The 20,094-nt window shown below is 36.0% G+C and overlaps 1 protein-coding gene across 15 annotated transcripts in view; it reads right to left on the reverse strand.

Annotated features, from left to right (window-relative positions):
* Positions 1-20,094, reverse strand: part of QTMAN (queuosine-tRNA mannosyltransferase) — a 406,065-nt gene that overhangs the window by 161,023 nt on the left and 224,948 nt on the right. The gene's annotated exons all lie outside the window — the stretch shown is intronic.

Raw genomic sequence — 20,094 nt, forward strand, 5'->3', positions numbered from 1 at the left:
TTGCACAACTGTCGAAAAAAAGAATCAAAAAAATTTTAAGCGAAGGACAGGGCATAAAAATGCCTTTTGACAAAATTATTCAGATGTGTATCTTAAGAGACTTTCCAGTGCAATTTGGCACTTCTGAATTTTAAAGCTCGGGCTCCATTAGGCCCCAAAAGGAGAGCATGGTATAGCACTCTCAACAGCCCACTGCGCTCATTTATTGTTCAGTTCACAGTCTCTGCATACAACACAATCCCCCAGCAGAGTCAGCTTTCATAATTCAGCAGTACAAAGTCTGCAAACACATGTAACCTAGATCCATATTTCCCAGTGACAGCATATGATAGCAGAATGTGAAGTATTAATGCTGGTGTCACCACAGTCCTACACTCTACTGCACTTTAAGAGAAAGCAGCTGCTGGGATGAAATGTGTGCCAACTGTCTGAAGACAGAAACATAAGAAACATTCCTTCTGTTACAAAGGGAGAGACACACACAAACAGACTTGCTTTTAGACGCAACAAGCACGAAGTTTCTTACTTTTGCCTTTTACATTTCTCAAAAACACTCACCCATTCTGCATAAGCAGAAAGACATGCAATTAAAAAAAAATTCTGACTGTCTCCTGACGGAAGTCACTCCGAAAAGAGGTTACCAACATGCATCTACGAGTCAGCGTGTGGAAAAACACTATACACCCAATGAGTTCACACACCTATGGACCTATAATTGCTACCTATGTATCCGAGAACATTGGTTCCCTGTGCATTTTCATAGGAACAACATATGGTCCTCAGGCTTTCCAATGAATACTGACTTCCTTTGGCATCTTTACAAAATTATTATCTTGAAATAATCATCTGAAGTCTTTGTTCTAACACATTCTCATAGAATCTGGGCTGTCTCTGCCTAAACTAGGAAGCTGGTAGGTTTGTCACTTTCAGTGAACCCTTCACGGGGGGTGAAGTTTACAAATCTGAAGATGGCATTTCTCTTTCCACTCGATATAAAGATTGGCACTTCGCTGAAGAACCACAGTATCTTGATTTGTTCAGGATACGTTCTTGATGTAACAGTGCAAAATGAACCAAAGTACTGTACCGCTTGCTATCGTTTAAACACAGCTCTACCATAACAAGAAGAGTGTGACATAATCTGAACTGTTTGGTTATAATTCACTTAAAAACTAGTACAACCTCATTGACCCCCTTATCAAACAATTTATTGTGCATTTGCAGACTGGACACTGAAATAGAGGAGGTAAAGTATTAACGGTGACACTATTTGGCAAGCTCATAGTGCAGTTCATTCAAAAGGCAATTTTAAAATTGAATGAAGAGGTTTGACTAGGCAATAAAAACAGCCACAATGCCAGTGAACAGTACTTAGAAGGAAAGCCTCTAATTATCCTATTTATAAATCAACAGCAATTTTACTGATGACTTCTTCTCAAAGTTGATTAAAATAACTTCAAAAAAATTTTTAACTAGATCATATGCATTTTATTAAACTATAATTTAAAATATTATTGATTGAAAAATGATAAAAACTGAAGAGCAAGAATGAGACAGCATTTCTGAAGAGAAACATTTGTACGATGCTCTGCAACATAATTATAGCACTGCCCTTGGGGAAGGGGATTTTATTTTATAATGAGAATGTTTACACTGTTATGGGGTTCAATCTATCTGGGAGGGAAGGTTAAACTTCTTTCCATTAAAGACAGCCTTATAATGAAAAGCTCTGAAAGGAGAATGGAGTCTAATATAGTAGATGTAATGGCCTATTAAATGATTCACACACAAAAAATGAATCAAATTCATTGTATCTTACTGCTGTTTTATGACAAAATTGTTGAAAAATAAAACTATTGTCAAGATAATTGCATATTACATAGGCCGTATTACTGTAAGCAGGACTCTTATTGGATGACCTAGAGTCTAATTTTTAGGTACATTAACAGGACATTACATTTTAAATACTTTACATTATTGGAATGTTTTAAAAGAATCCCACTTTTACTCTGTTGGCAAAATCAATTTAGACTTAAAGTCATGCTGCAATTGTGCATCATTCTTTTTCAATTAAAAATTTCCATACATCCTTTATGATGTCATTCTTACATTCCTGCAACAGATGCTTGTTTATATACCAATTTACTAAACTGCTGCCGTACTGGTATTACGCTATTGTACATGTAACCTCTCTGTCTAGTTTACACTCCCAGATCTCCGCTCAATAAATGTGTATTTTCAAAATAACTTGCCTCTTTAACAATAATCTCTAATTACCAAACAATCCCCTCTACTGAAAACAACAAAAGCAAAATGTCTCTGTATTTTTGGAGCATACGATTAAATACACATTTCTGGAAAGAATGACGTTCTTAAAATTTTAAGAAAGGGGTATTTCCATGATGAGTTCAAACATACTTTTAAAATGTATTTCAGAAAATATAATTCCAAAGCCAAATTATTAATCTGCTCTCTGAGAAGCCAGGAAGACATCTCTCTGACTAGCTGTTTATTATTAACTGGAGCCTGAGCAACATATAACGTCATACCCATTTTTAAAGCAATACTATAACAATGTTAATCAAGCCATATGTAAAATCTATCAGCATTGTTATTATGTCTCTTCAAGGTTTCATAATAGAACCATCAAAGCCTCCCACAGATTAAAATTTGTTCATTGAACTAAAGAAATCCACCCATTTGGAAAAAAAATTAAAAATATATATTGATTTCATATTTCAGTCTGGGGGTGAACACAGACTGAAAAACTACTTATTGCATATCATCAGTAGTTAATTTGAGTCAAGCGATGCTGTGATTCTGTTAAAGGAAGCTCTTCATTTTAAAACATTTATCTCTGAATATATATGTGTGAAATTCTGGCACTGAAACTTTCATAAGGATCTTGAAGGAAAATTGTCATGTTGGATCAAACACTAAGCGGTATCACCTCTTTTTCAAAAATAATTTTCTGTTATAACTGAAAAATATTTTTGTCCCACATATAAACAAATTACTTCTAATTTTACAGCCTCGTATTTATCAGGGGATTGCCCGTTGTTAGCAAATTTTGCACCCTCAAGTTACTGAAAGTTACAAAATATTTCGGTTTAAAAGGAAAAATACCTTTAATGCAAAACCTTTAACCGATTACTATTGCCACTTATGTCGAACACTAGGTTAGCCTCTTTCTCTGGTCTAAGTTCGGCTTTCTAAAATCTGCACAAGGAAGTATTCGTGAGTTTCTTTTCTTCCCATTTCTTTCCTCCTTCAAAAGGGCATTGGAGAAAAAGTTGTTGAACTTTCTAGAGAGGGTGTCCCAAGGCTCAAGGTAAAGCAAGAAAAGAAAATCAAGGTGAATAAACGACTGCAGTGGGCATTTTTTTTCACTTTAATATTTTACCATCAAGGAACAAAATCTAGAAATACAAGTGAGGGAATAACAATTTCCCCCAACATGCAGTGCTGCTGCAATTGTGTGACTCTGGATTTTTGCAGAAGAAGAAAGGTTATTTGATTTGGGCATCAAAATTCAAGGAAGTTCTGAAGTAGGCAGTGGCTCAACTGAGTACAGTTTCTGTGATCGGGATACTAAAATGCCAGGGAAATCAGAGAGGAGTCCTGGAGGAGACCTGGAGGGGGAAAACACAGAACAGTCTGGAGGACTCCTGCAATCATGAAGCATTTGGGCTCTACCTCCCTCACCACCTAAGGAAGCATGAAGGAAAAGGGAAGCAAGAGGGGAGTGCGAGGAAAGAGAAGATGAAGAGAGGGGAAGGAAAAAGAAAGGAGAGCTGGAGAGAGAGAGAGATGAAAGCTACTAATGGGAATCCATGTTTGTCACACAGATCCATACTCCCACAAAACAATCTCTCCACAAGAAGCCTGGGCCACTGTGGCCAGATTAGCCCAGACTGGGGATTCAGGGGTGCAGAAAAAAGCCTGCCACTGTCATTTATCGGTATATTGTTAATTGACCTTAAGGGTTAGTCAAAGATGGATTTCTAAAACAGAGCAAAATGCCCCTTCTGCTGCTATTATATTTCTTTAGGGCAGGAGACTTAACAAAAGTTTTTTGTTTTTTTTTTTAAAGAGCAAACATATAATGGAGCTCAGTGTTGGTATGGATGTATTTTTAGAATGCCAATTGAACACAAATATCGAGGTAATTTGACCCAAGCGCAACATCTGACTACCAAGAGCCTGATGTCATTTGAAGAAAGATGGCAAATGAAAAGCAATACTACCACTGTCACTAATAAATCAGTACATCTTTGCCTTAAGAATTTTACTAAGAAATAAAGTAGCTGGGTAGGTATACTATTTTGTCAAGTAAGATGGGAAGATTTGTAATTGCGCTTGTGTCCTTCCTCCACAACGTTCTTGATCACAAAGTGGTAGAGAGTAATACAGAAGTACAAGAAAGATTGTACAGACCCAAACAGTTTAAAAGTACGATGATTATAGGTATACATACCATAGCTCTTAGAGGTAAGTGTGTAAAACTGTTTCACCTTACAGATAAAGAAATTAATGCTCAGATAAACTGACTTGTCCAAGATACCACATAGCAAATAATGGCAGAGCTGGGAATTGGGCTCAGGTTTTCTGGCTCCCAGTCATGGGCTCTGTAGATTTTACCACCCAGCCGTTAGTTAAAAATATTTACATCTGAATATTATCTGATGTGTATTATCCCTGAGTAGTTATTATTATTTAAAAGGATTTAGGAGGAGGGTTCAAGATAGCAATGTAGAAAGATTCTGAACTCCCCTCTTCCCAGGAAGACAACAAATCTAAAGCTACATAAGCAAAAATAGCCTTTGGAAAAGACCTGAAGGCTGGCAGAGCAGTGCCTCATTAATAAAGGACAGAAGGGCCACATCCAGACAGGTAGGAGAGGTGGAGATGCGGTCTTCCAAGAAACCCCACCCAGGCATGATGACCCACAGCAGGGAAGGATGTCATACTATGGAAATTGTCCTTGAGGAGCAAAATGTCTGTCCCCCACATCAGACATCCCATTCCTTGGGACCTACAGTGGAAAGAGAAGACCCCAAAGCATCTGGCTCGGAAATCCAATGGGGCTTACTTCCAGAAGAACCACAGAGCCATAGGGAATGGAAAATCTCCTCTTAAATGGCTTGTGCGCAGGCTCACTCAACCCAGGACCTAGTGGAAAAGCAACAGTGAAAGGCACCAAGACCTCCTTCAAAGGAGATTCATTTGCTAATCTCAAAGTGGCTGCTGGAGCGGGTACCATTTGGGACTCTCTCCAAAGATGAAGGGGCTGACAGTCGCCATTGTTTTGAATCCTCCTTCTGCCTCGTTGGTGCCAGCACTGACAGGCACCCTTTTCACAAGACTGTCAGATCTGCTAGCTCCAGTGGGAGCACCCTGCTCCTGTGCACCGCAGCTCTGGCTGTTCTGTCACAGCCAACAGGCATGTGCACCCTACACGGGGGATGGCCCTTAGGTGTCTGTGTCTGGTGGCCAGGGGAGATTGCATTTCTGTGCCTCAAAGGTCTGAAATAATCAGAGAGGCAGGGGCGCCTGGGTGGCTCAGTCGTTGGGCATCTGCCTTCGGCTCAGGGCGTGATCCCAGAGTCCTGGGATCGAGCCCCACATCGGGCTCCCTGCTGGGACCCTGCTTCTTCTTCTCCACCCCCCTGCTTGTGTTCCCCCTCTTGCCGGCTGTCTCTCTCTCTGTCAAATAAATAAATAAAATCTTTAAAAAAAATAAAAAAATAATCAGAGAGGCATTCCTTGGCAGGCTACCAGCCCCAGGGCACTGCACAAACAGGAGACTGAAACACAACCCAGATCTTCATAAGAAAGAAAGCCTTTTTTATGGTCATGGAGCTTCAGCCTCAGGGGCAGGCTTCAGGTTTCCCACACATCCAGAGGCTACCGAGGTGATCCAAGGGGACTTGGGCAGCGAGACACCATATTAGTGCCTTCTTTTGGCCTCACCACAGCTTACTGAACCTCCCGGAAAGAAGCCTATACATATGTCTAAATCCAAGATTTTTGTAACTGTTGCCTAGGAGATACCTCCAAATCTCCTGGTCTGGAATTAAATAAGATTTACAACTATAGACCCTTAAGAGTATATATTTGCATACCTTAAAAGCTGCTGGCTAAGGATCTGGCTTACATACCCTGAAACTATGCATTGTTTGTAATCCCTCCTTTTGGAACATTAACAGGTCTTGGGATATCCTTAACAACAGGGACTTATCAGGAACAAATCAAGCTTCTTATACAATCAGAAAGATCCAAGAAACAATCAAACACTAGGGCAAAGTTGAATGATAGAGTTCATCTCCTACACAATGGACATGCCTTCAAGACTGGAAGAGGTACCTGTTTTGACTAATATAGAGAAAAGAAAAGAAACACAGTGTCAAGCAAAATGAGACAGAGGAATGTGTTCCAAACAAACAATCAAGACAAAACCTCAGAAAAATACCTTAATGAAGTGGAAATAAGTAATCTATCTGATAAAGAGTTCAAAGTAATGGTCTAAAAGATGCTCACAAATTCACTAAATATAGTGAGAACTTCAACAAAGAAATAGAAAACTTAAGAGGGCAACAAACAGAAGTCGCAGAGCTGAAGAATACAATAGCTGAGCTGAAAAATACATTAGAGGTGTTCAACAGTATACTGGATAACACAGAAACATGAATCAGAACCTGGAAGACAGGACAGTGGAAATCAACCAATCAGAGTATCAAAAAGGAAAAAGACTTTTAAAAAGTGAAGATGGCTTAAGGGATATATTGTACAGCATCAAGTAAAATATCATCCACCTTACGGATTTCCAGAAGGAGAAGAGAAACAGGAAAAGAGGTAGAAAACTTATTTTAAGAAATAATCCCAGAAAACTTTCCAAACTTGGGGAAGGAAAGAGACATCCAGCTCCAGCAAGCACAGAGAGCTCCAAATAAGATAAACCCCAGAAACATTCTAAATAAAACGTCAAAATAAAGAGAGAATATTAAAAGCAGCAAGAGAAAAACAACTTGTCACATAAGACTAATAGCTGAATTTTTCAGCAGAAAATTTGTAGGCCAGTAGAAAGTGGCATGATATATTCAAAATACTCGGAAAAAAACCAAGAATACCCTACCTAATAAGTTTATCATTCAGAATTAGAGGAGAGTCAAAATGTTTTCCAGACAAGCAAGGACTAAAGATCATCACCACTAAACTGGACTTAGAAGAAATCCTAGAGGGACTTCTTTAACTTGAAAAGAAAAGGCACTACCTAGTAACAAGAAAATATATGAAAGTAAAAATCTTATAGTTTAAGGCAAATATATAGTAAAGGTAGTAGATTAACCACTTATAAAGTTAATATGAAGATTAAAAGACAAATGTTAAATTAACTATAATAATTAGTTAAGGGATACACAAAAGTAAAAGATATAAACTGTAACATCAAAAATAGAACATGTAGGGCAAAGGGAGTAAAAATTTAGAGTTTTTGGAATGCATCCAAACTTAAGATGCATCAACATTGGATGCTTTATGTGAGCCACACAGGAACTACAAAACAAAAATTACAGTAGATACACAAGAGACAATGAGAAAGAAATCTAAACAGAACCCTAAAGAAAACCACCAAACCACAAGGAAAGAGAGCAAAAGAAGAAAAAAAGGAACAGAGAGGAACTACAAAACAGCCAGAAAGCAATCAACAAAATGTCAATGAGTACATACATATCAATAATTACTTTAAATGTAAATGGGCTAAATTATCCAATCAAAAGAGAATGACTGGATTAAAAAAAGAAAAAAGGAGAAAAAAGGCCCATCTATATGTTGCCTACAAGAGACTCACTTCACATATAAGGATATGCACAGATTGAAAGTGAAGGGATGAAAAAGATATCCCATGCAAATGGAAACAAAAAGAAAACTGGTGTAGCTATACTTCTGTCAGATAAAACAGACTTTAAAACTAAACTACAATAAAAGACAAGGAAGGGAATTACATAATGATAAAAGGCTCAATCCAACAAGAAGATATAACATTTGTAAATACTTATGCATATAACATAGGAGCACCAACATATATATATATATATATATATATATATATATATATATATATATATATATATATATTAACAGTTTTAAAGGAAATATTGACAGTAATAGAGTAATAGTAGGGGACTTTAACACCCCACTTATATCAATGAATAGATCAAGACAGAAAATCAGTAAGGAAACATCAGCTTTAAATGACACAGACCATGTAGACCTAATAAAGATATACAAAATATTCCACACAAAAGCAACAGAATACATATTTTTCTCTAGTGCATATGGAACCTTCTCCAGGATGGATGATAGGTCACAAAACAAATCTCAATAAATTTAAGAAAACTAAAGCATATCAAGCATCTCTACCAATCACAATGGTATAAAGCGAGCAATAAATTACAGGAAGAAAACCAGAAAAAAAAATCGCAAATACAGGGAGATTAAACTACATGATACTGGACAACCAATGGGTCAATGAAGAATCAAAGGGGAAATTTTTAAAAATCTGGAGAAAAATGAAAATGGAAATACAACTGTACAAAATCTATGGGATGCAGCAAAACCAGTTTTAAGAACGAAGTTAACAGTGATACAGGTCTATGTCAAGAAACAAGAAAAATCCCATATAAACAATCCAAATCTATACCTAAAGGAACTAGAAAATAAAGAAAAAACAAAGTCCAAAGTTAGTAAAAGGAAGGAATAATTAAGATCAGAGTGGAAGTAAATGAAATAGAGACTAAAACATAACAGAAACAATTTATGAAACTAAGAGCTAGGTATTTGAAAAGATAAAAAAAAATTGAAAAACTTTTGCTAGACTTACCAAAATATAAAAAGAAAGATAAAATGAGAGAGAGAAAGAAAGAGGGCTTAAATAAAATCAGAAATGAAAGAAAAGTTACAATTGGTACCAGAGAAATACAAAGGATAAAAAGAAACTATTATGAACAATTATCTGCTAATAAATTGGATAAACTAGAAGAAATAAATTTCTGGGAATATCATATAATCTTCCAAGACAAAATCATAAAGAAATAGAAATCTTAATAGACCAATTGTTAGCAAGAAAATTGAATCAGTCATCAAAAACCTCTCAACAAACAGAAGTAGGACCATACAGCTTCACTGGTGAATTCTACCATTCAAGTATGTAATACCTATCCTTCTCAAACTCTTCCAAAAGATTGAAGAGGAGGGAGAGCTTCCAAATTCATTTTATAAGGCCAGCATTACTCTGATACTAAAATCAGACAAGGACATTACTAAAAAAAAAAAAAAAAGAAAGAAAGAAAAGAAAATTATAGACCAATATGCTTGCTAAACAGAGATGTAAAGATTATCAAGAGACTACAGTAATCAGAATTCAAGAATACACAAAAGGATTATATACCAAGATTAAGTGGTATTTATTCTGGGGCTGCAAGGATGCCTCAATATTCACAAATCAAGGTGATACACCACATTAGTAAAATGAAGGATAAAAATCATGTGATCATCTCAATAATGGAGAAAAATAACGACAAAATTCAACATTCATTGATGATAAAAACTCTCAACAAATAGGTATAGAGGAAATGTACTTTTATATAATAAAAGCCATACATGACAAACCCACAGCTAACATCATACTCAATGGAGAAAAGCTGAACATTTTTCCTCTAACATCGGAAAAAAGACAAGGATGCTCACTGTTGCCACTTTTATTCAACATGGTCTTGGAAGCCCTAGCCACAGCAATTAGGCAAGATAAATAAATAAAGGCATCTAATTTAAAAGGAAGAAGTAAAACCGTCACTATTTGCAGATGGCATAATATTATATATAGAAAACCTCAGAGGCTCTGCCAAAAAAATTTTAGAATTAATAAATAAATTCAGCAAAATCGCATGATATAAAATTAATATACAGAATTTTGTTGCATTTCTCTACACTAACAATGAACTTTCAGAAAGAAAAATTAAGAAAAAAAATCTCATTTACAATTGCATCAAAAAGAATAAAATACCTAGGAATAAAATTAACCATGGAGGTAAAAGAGCTATACACTGAAAACTATAAGACTGATTAAAAAAAAAAAAATCAAATGAGATACAAATAAATGCCAAGATATGGATTGGAAGAATTAAAACTGTTAAAATGTTCATAGTACCCAAAGAAATCTAGAGATTCAATGCAATTCCTGTCAAAACATCAACAGCATTTTTCACAGAACTAAACCAAATAATGACGAAATTTATATGGAACCATAAAAGACCCTAAACAGCCAAAGCAATCTTAAGAAAGAGCAAAGCTAGAGGGATCAAGCTCCCTGATATCAAACTATGCTACAAAACTATAGTAATCAAAACAGTATTGTACTATTACAAAAACAGGCACCTAAATGAAATAAATAGCACAGAGAGACCAGAAATAAACCCGCACATCTATGGTCAATCACTTTATGACAAAGGAGTGAAGAATATACACTGGGGAAAGGACAGTCTCTTCAACAAATGGTGTTGGGTAAACTGGACAGCCATATACAAAAGAATGAAAGTAGACCACTTACACCATATTCAAAAATTAACTCAAAATAGATTAAAGACTTCAGTGTAAATGTGAAGCCATAAAATCCTAGAAGAAAATAGAGGCAATAAGCAACTTTGATGTGGATCTTAGCAATGGTTTTTTTTCTTCCTTTATTTTTTCTTTTTGGATATGACTCCAAAGGCAAGGGAATCAAAGCAAAAATAAACAAATGAAACTACATCAAACTAAAAACCTTCTTCATAGCAAAGGAAACCATAAACAAAATGAAAAGCAACCTACTAAAAGGAAAAAGATATTTGCCAATCATATATCTGATAAGGGATTAATACCCAAAATATATAAAGAACTCACACAAGTCAACAACAACAATAAACAATCTGATTAAAAACTTGGCAGAGGATCTGAACAGACATTTTTCCAAAGACACACAGATGGCAAACAGGCATATGAAAAGATGTTCAACATCACTAATAACCAGGGAAATGCAAATCAAAACCACAATGAGATATCACCTCACACTTGTTAGAATGACTATCATCAAAAAGATTAGAAATAGCAAGTGTTGAAGAGGATGTAGAGAAAAGGGAACCCTCATAGAGAATGTAAATTGGTGAGGGCACAATGGAAAACAGTACAGGGATTCTTCAAAAAAATTAAAAATAGAACTACCATATTATTCAGCTATTCCATTTCTAGTTATTTATCTGAAAAAATATGAAAACGCTAATTCAAAAAGATATATGCACCCCTATGTTCATTACAGCATTATTAACATTAGCTAAGATATGGAAGCAACCTACGAATCTAATTTTAGAGAATGGATAATGAAAATATGGGACACTCACACACATACACATGCACACTTTGGAATACTACTCAGTCATAAAAAAGAATAAAATCTTCCCATTTGCAACAACATGGAAGACCTTGAAGGTAAGAGAAAAATGTCAGAGAAAAATAGATACCATATCATTTCACTTATAAGTGAAATCTAGAAAGCAAAACAAAACAAAAATTCATAGATACAGAGAACAGATTGGTGGTTACCAGAAGCAAAGGGGGTTAAGGGGTGGGCAAAATGGGTAAGGGGGGTCAATGGTGTGGTGATGGATGGTAACTAGACTTATAGTGGTGATCACTTTGCAGCCTATAGAAATATTGAATTATAATGTACACCTGAAACTAACATAATGTTATATACCAATTTTACCTCTCAATTAAAAAAAAAGATTAAAAAAATAAATGGAATTAATACACACACACACACATACACACACACATACACTCACATTCCTTAAAGAGAGCTTTGTTTGCCTTTAGTTTTTACAGACTCTTAACTATGGATTGTCAAAGAAGGTAGGAGTCCTCACTCTCACTCTCCCTGCCAAAAGAGGCTTGTGGTTGTCTGACAAAGCAATCACTAGGTAGAAAGAATTATAAAATAGTGCCTGAGGCTTGGATATATAGACTGATGAAGTGATAAGAATGACAACACCTATCTACATAGGCCCATATAAGAATGGCCTGAAGCCCAATTGGCCTGTTGGTTCAGTCAAAAAAGGTCACACAGCTTCCACCTGACTCTCTTAGAGTATCTTCTCTGGCATTTGGAACTGTCGCAGAAGAAGTCCAACTATCCTGAGAAAACTACGTGACAGAGGCCTTCTCCATCAGCGTTGAATCCAGACTTCCACCATTCCTGCTGAAGGACCAGCCGTGTGAGGGGAGCTTCATGGACCCTCCAGACCCTTTCATCTACCAGGTGCAAACCAAGAGTCGCCATCATTGTCAAAGGGAACAGGAATCATCCAGACAAATTCTGACTCACAGAATGCCTGTGGTATAATTAAAGAGTTGTTTAAAGACATTCTGTTTTCAGGTAGTTTGTTTATAGCAATATATAACCAGAATGGGGCCTTAATTCTCTCAATGTAAAATTCAGGAAACATTACCAGAGGACTGGTATGAGGATTATATGAGAATGTATGCTGTGTCCATATCTGATTCATTAGAGAACTACCAACACTTTCATCATCATTATAATACCAGTCATGAACCCTCTTTCCCATACTGAAAACACTGCACTTAGCCCAGATAGGCATCAGAAGATGGGGAGTTTTTTGGGCTTTTTTTTTTTTTTAAGATTTTATTTATTTATTTTTGATAGAGAGAATGTAAGAGAACAAGCAAGCACGAGCAGGGGGGAGGGGCAGAGGGAGAGGGAGAAGCAGACTCCCCGCTGAGCAAGGAGCCCGATGCAGGGCTCGATCCCAGGACCCTGAGATCAGGACCTGAGCTGAAGGCAGATACCTAATCAACTGAGCCACCCAGGTGCCCCAGAAGTAGGAAGTTCTAATTCTGGGCCTGTCACTGGTGAGCTACTTACTCTTGACAAGTCAAACACACTGATATGGGTGTAGCCTGTTCTTTTTTTTTTTTCCTGGGAGTCAGGTGAGGAAGGCAAAAACAGTGAAGAGGCTGGTGTAAGACCCAGGCTTTACATGGTCTTTCAAATACTTTAAAGCACGAAACAAAACTCCAAGAGATATTTTTAAATTCCATGTAGAAATATAATCTCTACCTTTAAATATATGGCCCTTTTGGTGTAGCTTTTCTTTATATTTTTGCTTCTGATAATAATATATGTGAATAAAGAAAGACTTCCACACTATAAGGGAATTTTTCTATTCTAAATAAAACAACAATGGAAGGACCAAAACAGCGTGGTGGGAATTTGGGTGAGCTAGAGAGAACTCATTCTGGCCAAGGAGGCAAACAGCTCTCATCTCCAGGTAACTGTTTTCCCGAGGCAGGAGGACCAGTGGTCCTAGATACTTTTACTTTTTTGAGACTCCAGAAAGGTTCAGCTCATAAGCAATCAGCGGGCACCTCCACTTTAGTATAAAGATGTTCTCTTAGGTGATCTTTTTCTCGCTTTGCATGTGACCTTAGGCAAACTCTTTATTTTTTGGTCTCAATTTCCTTTTCTTGTAAAGTAAAAACAATAGTTTCCAAAGTCCTTACAAATCTAAATTTCTTTTAATTCATTAGGCCTGCCCAGGGAAAGATGGTGGATTTGGAAAAAGTGCATATGCCATGCCTATGCATTTATGTATTATTTTATTAAAAAATAAATAATAGTTTGGTTTATATTATTCATATAAAAAGAATATGAATTACCTCTGCAGACAGCCACTTTGCCTCTTAGCCCTACCTTAAATGAGCTCTAAACGTGATCTTTAAGAATAAAATTAAAACTAAAAATTTGACAGCAACTCAGAGTATAAAACATAGGCTATATCATAGCAACCAGGATACACATATGTATACACATGTGACTAAAACAAAAGTTTCACACAGTAATATTGAGCCCTGCCATCTAGAGAGATCTGTAATTTTTAATTTTCTTTTCTTTCCCTACATGTTAGCTGTGACACACCAAGTACAGTAATGAATCAGGACCCACCGTGCTTATCTACAAAGGTCAACCCCTCCTCAGAATTTACAACCCATCTTCTGGATTTCATCTTTTTAGTTGTTTTTCAAACATTTAATATCTCCCTCAACTAAATGGTAACCTCCCTCATGGCATGTCTTTCAAAAATTTTAAAGCACAAAATAAGAGCAAACAGTTTCTTGTTTTAATGCCTGCTTTTCTAGATGAGAAGTAACACTAGTTTATTTGTGGTAGGTGTGCCATTTATAAATAGCATTGCTTTCATGTCAATTTTCCTTTTCACTAAACCATTGGTAGTGAAATGCTAGTACACATTACAAACCATGTGGGACAGTATGCAGATTCTCAGGTTCTATCTCAAGACATTCTGTCTTAGTGGGTCCCTGGGAGCCTCTAGGAACCTGTACTGTTATCCATCCCCTTGGTAATTTTGATCTCTATTTTTTTTTGTAAGATTTTATTTATTTATTTGACAGAGAGACAGCCAGCGAGAGAGGGAACACAAGCAGGGGGAGTGGGAGAGGAAGAAGCAGGCTCCCAGTGGAGCAGGGAGCCCGATGTGGGGCTCGATCCCAGGACCCTGGGATCACGCCCTGGGCCAAAGGCAGATGCTTAATGACTGAGTCACCCAGGCGCCCCCTCTATGATCTTTTGATCATACTTTGACATTCTGCTTTAAAAATATAAAGGTCTAGAAAAGAGGTGAGCAAACTTTTTCCATGAAGAGCCAGATTATAAACATTCTAGACTTGTGGGCCACTGTAACTATTCAATATCACTATTGTAGTGTGAAAGCACTCATAAACAATACATAAATAAATGGGTGTGGTTATGTTTCAATAAAATGTTATTTACAAAAACAGGTGGCTAGCTCCTGGCCATAGTTTGCTAAACCCTGGTCTAAAATACATACTAAAGGGGCGCCTGGGTAGCACAGTTGTTAAGCGTCTGCCTTTGGCTCAGGGCGTGATCTTGGCGTTCAAGAATCGAGTCCCACATCAGGCTCCTCCTCTGGGAGCCTGCTTCTTCCTCTCCCACTCCCCCTGCTGTGTTCCCTCTCTCGCTGGCTGTCTCTCTGTCACATAAATAAATAAAATCTTAAAAAAAAATAAAATAAAAAATAAAATAAAATACATACAAAAAATTGGTTTGGTTATGTAAGTATAATATTTAGACCCAATGGTGCTGGATCCTTTATCAAGTAGGTTGGTAATCTGAAATCACAAGTCAGGCTCTTGGGAAAAGTATGCTTTTGTCAATTAATGATGTCAACAGGAGTGCTAAATAAATAGTACAGTGGTGGATGTGAACTTTCCTTCAAGGTTTACCCGAGAGGGTAAGAAAACGAAGAAGCAGCATTTCTCTTCAGAAAATCTAGAAGTGGAGTAGCTTATATCCTTAATTAAGTTGTGGAATTCAACTATACGTTCAACGCAAGAGGGAATACTAAGGACCTAAGCAGTGAGAGTACAGTTCCACAAGCCATTCCATTCAATATTCCTTTACACCCAAGATGTGCAGGAATTTGAATCAGCTATTGCTCCAAGAGGTCTCCATTCCCAGGGGCTTTTATGAGGTGAGGCTTTGAGTACGAGCCTAGCATATAAAGATACACTTGTATATTTTGGATGACACCAATTCTAAACTCAAGCCAGCTACATCTTTAGGTGACCAAACAAACAAAAACAAAAACTTCAACACTGAGTGAAAACTACTAGCTTTGTGAGCTTTATTGAATACAGATCCTAAAGCAGTCTCCATGGTAGTGCCTTCTTACAGGGTTTTTCAATTTTTTTTTTCAAATTTTTACCTTAAATAGCTTAAGATTTCTGATTCAAGCTCAATGACTTTAGAACCTTATTTCCCACATAATTTGTGGCTCAACTGTACAGTATTTATTGACTCTGAGTATCACACACATTATGAAGGTAGAACTGGTCCTCTACCTGCATATCTTTGCTAAAAAACTGCCTCAACAGGTATAGCAATGTATTGGTTTCCATGTTGTTTAACAACAATATAGCTGAGATGGGATTAAAGAGATCCTTGCTTTTCATCCCACTGGTTAACATTTTGCTCTTTGCATTTTGAGCAGAAGGCAGCTGGGGGGCAAGGGGTAGGAATGGCAGGATGCACGGGGATGGAGATGGAACTAGAATTGGTTGACAGCCTACTATGTACTAATAATTTAATCTGTTATTTCATTTAAGTCTCACAACATAGTATGGTAAGTATTATTCCCATTTTACATGGGAGGTTCTGGGAATCAGCCTGTGAGCATAGTGTCTGGATAAATAAGATGACTCCAGAAAGGAGGAAAGGAACAATCCAGGAGGCACCAAAGAAGCATTCTTTCTACTCTGTCACAACTGTTCCTACAGTGTTTAAATCCAATCTTGAATATTAACCTTTCATTCTTGAGATGAATCACACTTGGTCATAATGTATTATCCTTTTTCCATATTGTTAAATTCAATCTGCTAAAATTTCACAGGTAAGAATTCTAATTCAGTGAAGCCAAGTAAGTTGCCTGAGATTACATAGTCTGGAAGTTGTAGATGCTACATTGGAATTAGGACCTTCTGATTCCAAAGGCCTTATTCTACCATTTCATACTGACTTTCAAGGAAATACTCAAAGCTTCCAAACCACAGTGAAGCTGATTTTTAGTAAAAGAAGCAAATACTTAAAATGGGATTTGAAATTTATCCATAGATTTCCTTTACTGAAATAATTTGCTGTTTAAATTATCAAATATCAAAACAAGACTGGATTCAAACACTGTGGGAACAGTCATTCAAATGGTGGAATAGAAAGAATGCTTCTTTTGTGCCTTCTGGCTTGTTCCTTTTCTCCTTTCTGGAGTCCTTTTACCTATCCAGACATTCTACATTCACAGACTAATTCTCAGAACATTCTAAGTCTGTGCTCTCCAGGTAGTGCCAGACCATTTTTATTTCTATTTGTTCTAATAAAACCAATCTAGTCTGAAACCAAATCATTCTGGTCTTTAAGTGACAAAAATAACATTTTAACATAACATAAAAGCTGGCTCTTCAATAAGATCAGTACAATTGATAAAACTTTAGCCAGATTAAATAGAAAAAAGAGAGAAGGAGATAAAAGCCAAATTACCAATATCAGGAATGAAAAAGGTGGTATTACCTCAAATTCTACGCAAAGTAAAAGGACAACAAAGAAATACTGTGAACAAACTTATATCAATATATTTAATAACCTGAGTGAAATGAACAAATTCTTTGAAACTACCACATCTTATTCAAGCAATACTTGAATATTTAATAGTATATATTTATTAGATTTTAGATTACTTGGTAAAGAAATTGAGTTTGTAGTTAAAAACCTTCCCACAAAGAAAACACTAGGGTTGGATGGCTTAACCAGTAATACTACCAAGTATTTAAGGAAGAGATTATACCAATTTTACAAAAAATTCTTCTAGAAAATTAAAAAGGTTAGAACCACTTCCCAAGTCATTCTGTGAGGCCTGCATTACTCTTATACCAAAACCAGACAAGGACAGCACAAAAACAGAGACAGAGAAGTTCTTAAAATTTTAATAAATTAAATCTAACAATATGTAAAAAGGATAATAAAATATGGCCAAGTGTGATTTATTGCAGGAATAAAATGTTGGTTAATATTCAAAAGCAATCAATGGAATTCACCACATTAATAGACTAACTAAACAAACAATGTAAAACTATTTCAACAGATGCAGAAAAAAGATTTGATGAAATCCAATATCTATTCCTGATGAAATTTTCAGCCCACTTAGAATAAAAGGGAGCCTCCTCAATTTACTAAGCTTTTATGAAATGTGAGAAAAGTTTAAGGCTAACATCATGCTTAATGGTGAGAGACCAAATGGTTTCCCTCTAGAATCAGAAAAAGGTAAAAATGTCTAGCCTCACCACTTCTGTTCAAAATTATACTGAAGGATCTACTTCCATGGAATAAGAAAACAAAAATAAATAAGTCACTGAGATTGAAAAGGGAGAAGTAATACCATCTTAATTTACACAGGACATGGTTGTCTACATTAAAAATCTGATAACATCTACAAAAAAAGTTAATTAAAAGATATAAGTTTAGCAAAACTGAAGGATACAAGACCAAAATACAAAAATCAATTGTATTTCTCAGTCTAAGCAATGAACAATCAAAAGCTGAAAATATAAAAAAAAGAAAAATAATAGCATAAAAATATGAAATATTTAAAGATACATCAAACAAACATGTATAAGACCTACACACGGAATACTACAAAACATAATGGAGAGAAATTAAGAATGACTCAAATAAATGGAATAAAATACTAAATACTGTAACCAAGTTATCTCCTCAATTTGATCCATAGATTCAGAACAATCCCATTCAAAATCCCAGTGTGAGTTTTTTTTCTCTTCTTTTAAAGAAATTGACAACCTTATTTTAAAGTATACATGGAGGGTGTTTGTGTGGTGCAGTCAATTTAGTGTCTGTCTTAAGCTCAGGTCATGATCCCGGGGTCCTGGGACCAGGCCCCACGTCAAACTTTGTGTTGGGCTCCCTGCACAGTGGAAAGCTTGCTTCTCCCTTTCCCTCTGCCCCACCCCCACTCGTGCACTTGCTCACTCAGTCTCTGTCTCTCTCTCTCTCTCACCTCTCAAATAAATAAAATCTTAAAATAAAGTACATATAGACATTCAAAGGACTCAGAATAGCCAAAACAACAACAACAATAACAACAACAAAAACCAAAAAAGCAAAAACAAAAACAAAACCAAAAAACTGGAAAGGAAGAAAAAAAAATGGAGAATTTACACTATCTGATTTCAATATTTACTGTTAAAGCAGAAAATCATGAGCATCATGATTATGGCATGTCATAATCATGGCATCACATTAGACAAAGAGATCAATGGAACAGAATAGAGAATCAAGAAATATACCTTACATATATGATTGACTGATTCTTAAATAAAATTCTAAAGGTAATGCAATAGAGAAAGTAAAGTTTTTTTCAACAAGTAGTGCTGGAACAATTGGATATCCAAATGCAAAAAAAAAAAAAATGAACTTCACATATACCTCACATCATATGCAAAAATTAACTCAAAATGGATCATCATATTAACTGTAAAACTAGAATTATAAAACATCTAGAAGACAACCCAGGAGAAAATTTTTATGTCTCTGGGTTACATAAGGATTGCTGAGATAGAATACCAAAAATAATGGCTACATTGGATTCCACCAAATTTAAGAACCTCTGCTCTTCAAAAGACACTATAAAAGACAAGGCACAGACAAGGAGAAAATACACACGCGTGTGCACACACACACACACACAAACACACTACGTAGAAATGATACTAAGGAGCTACTTTAGGAGGTTATTCTCAGTAATAATAATAACAACAAAAAGTTCATTTACTGAGTGCCTACTGTTTGCCAGGCAGTCTGTTAGATGGATCATGTACAGTATCTTAATCCTTACAATGACCCTATCGACATCTTGCACGAGGAAGCCAAGATTCAGAAAAACTAAATACATTAAACACAGGAAAAATGTTGGCATGCTGCTGAGCACAGATTCAAATCCAGGTTTTCCTAATAAAAATGATGCTAACCCTCTTCCTTTCACATCTTCCTTTTGATTTCTTTCCCTCCCCCTTCCCACCCCCGTATAGCTATTATAATCATAATCTATTACTCAGTTTACATTTTTCAAATTTAATTTTTGTCAAAACTCTTGGCTACCTATACTGCTTTATTAACATTAAGGACAATCTAAAGATTTTGTTGACCCTGATATTATTTTTTAAAATCAATTTCTAAGCAAAGAAACTCAGTGATGCATTACTTACATATAGTTTGAAGATGAGGTAGGTGTACTTGGAATAAAATGTCATCATCCCTTGAAGCAGTTTTGAAATACATAAAAACTGCACACAAATAAACCAGTACCTCAAAAGTCCAATAAATATATAAGAACATCCCCAAAACAAACTCTTGCAACCCTTCCAATGTGATGATTGTCAGTA

This window comes from Ursus americanus, chromosome 1 (assembly GCF_024610735.1).
Source record: "Ursus americanus isolate L20-20 chromosome 1, mUrsAme1.1.p, whole genome shotgun sequence".
Taxonomy (NCBI): Eukaryota; Metazoa; Chordata; class Mammalia; order Carnivora; family Ursidae; genus Ursus; species Ursus americanus.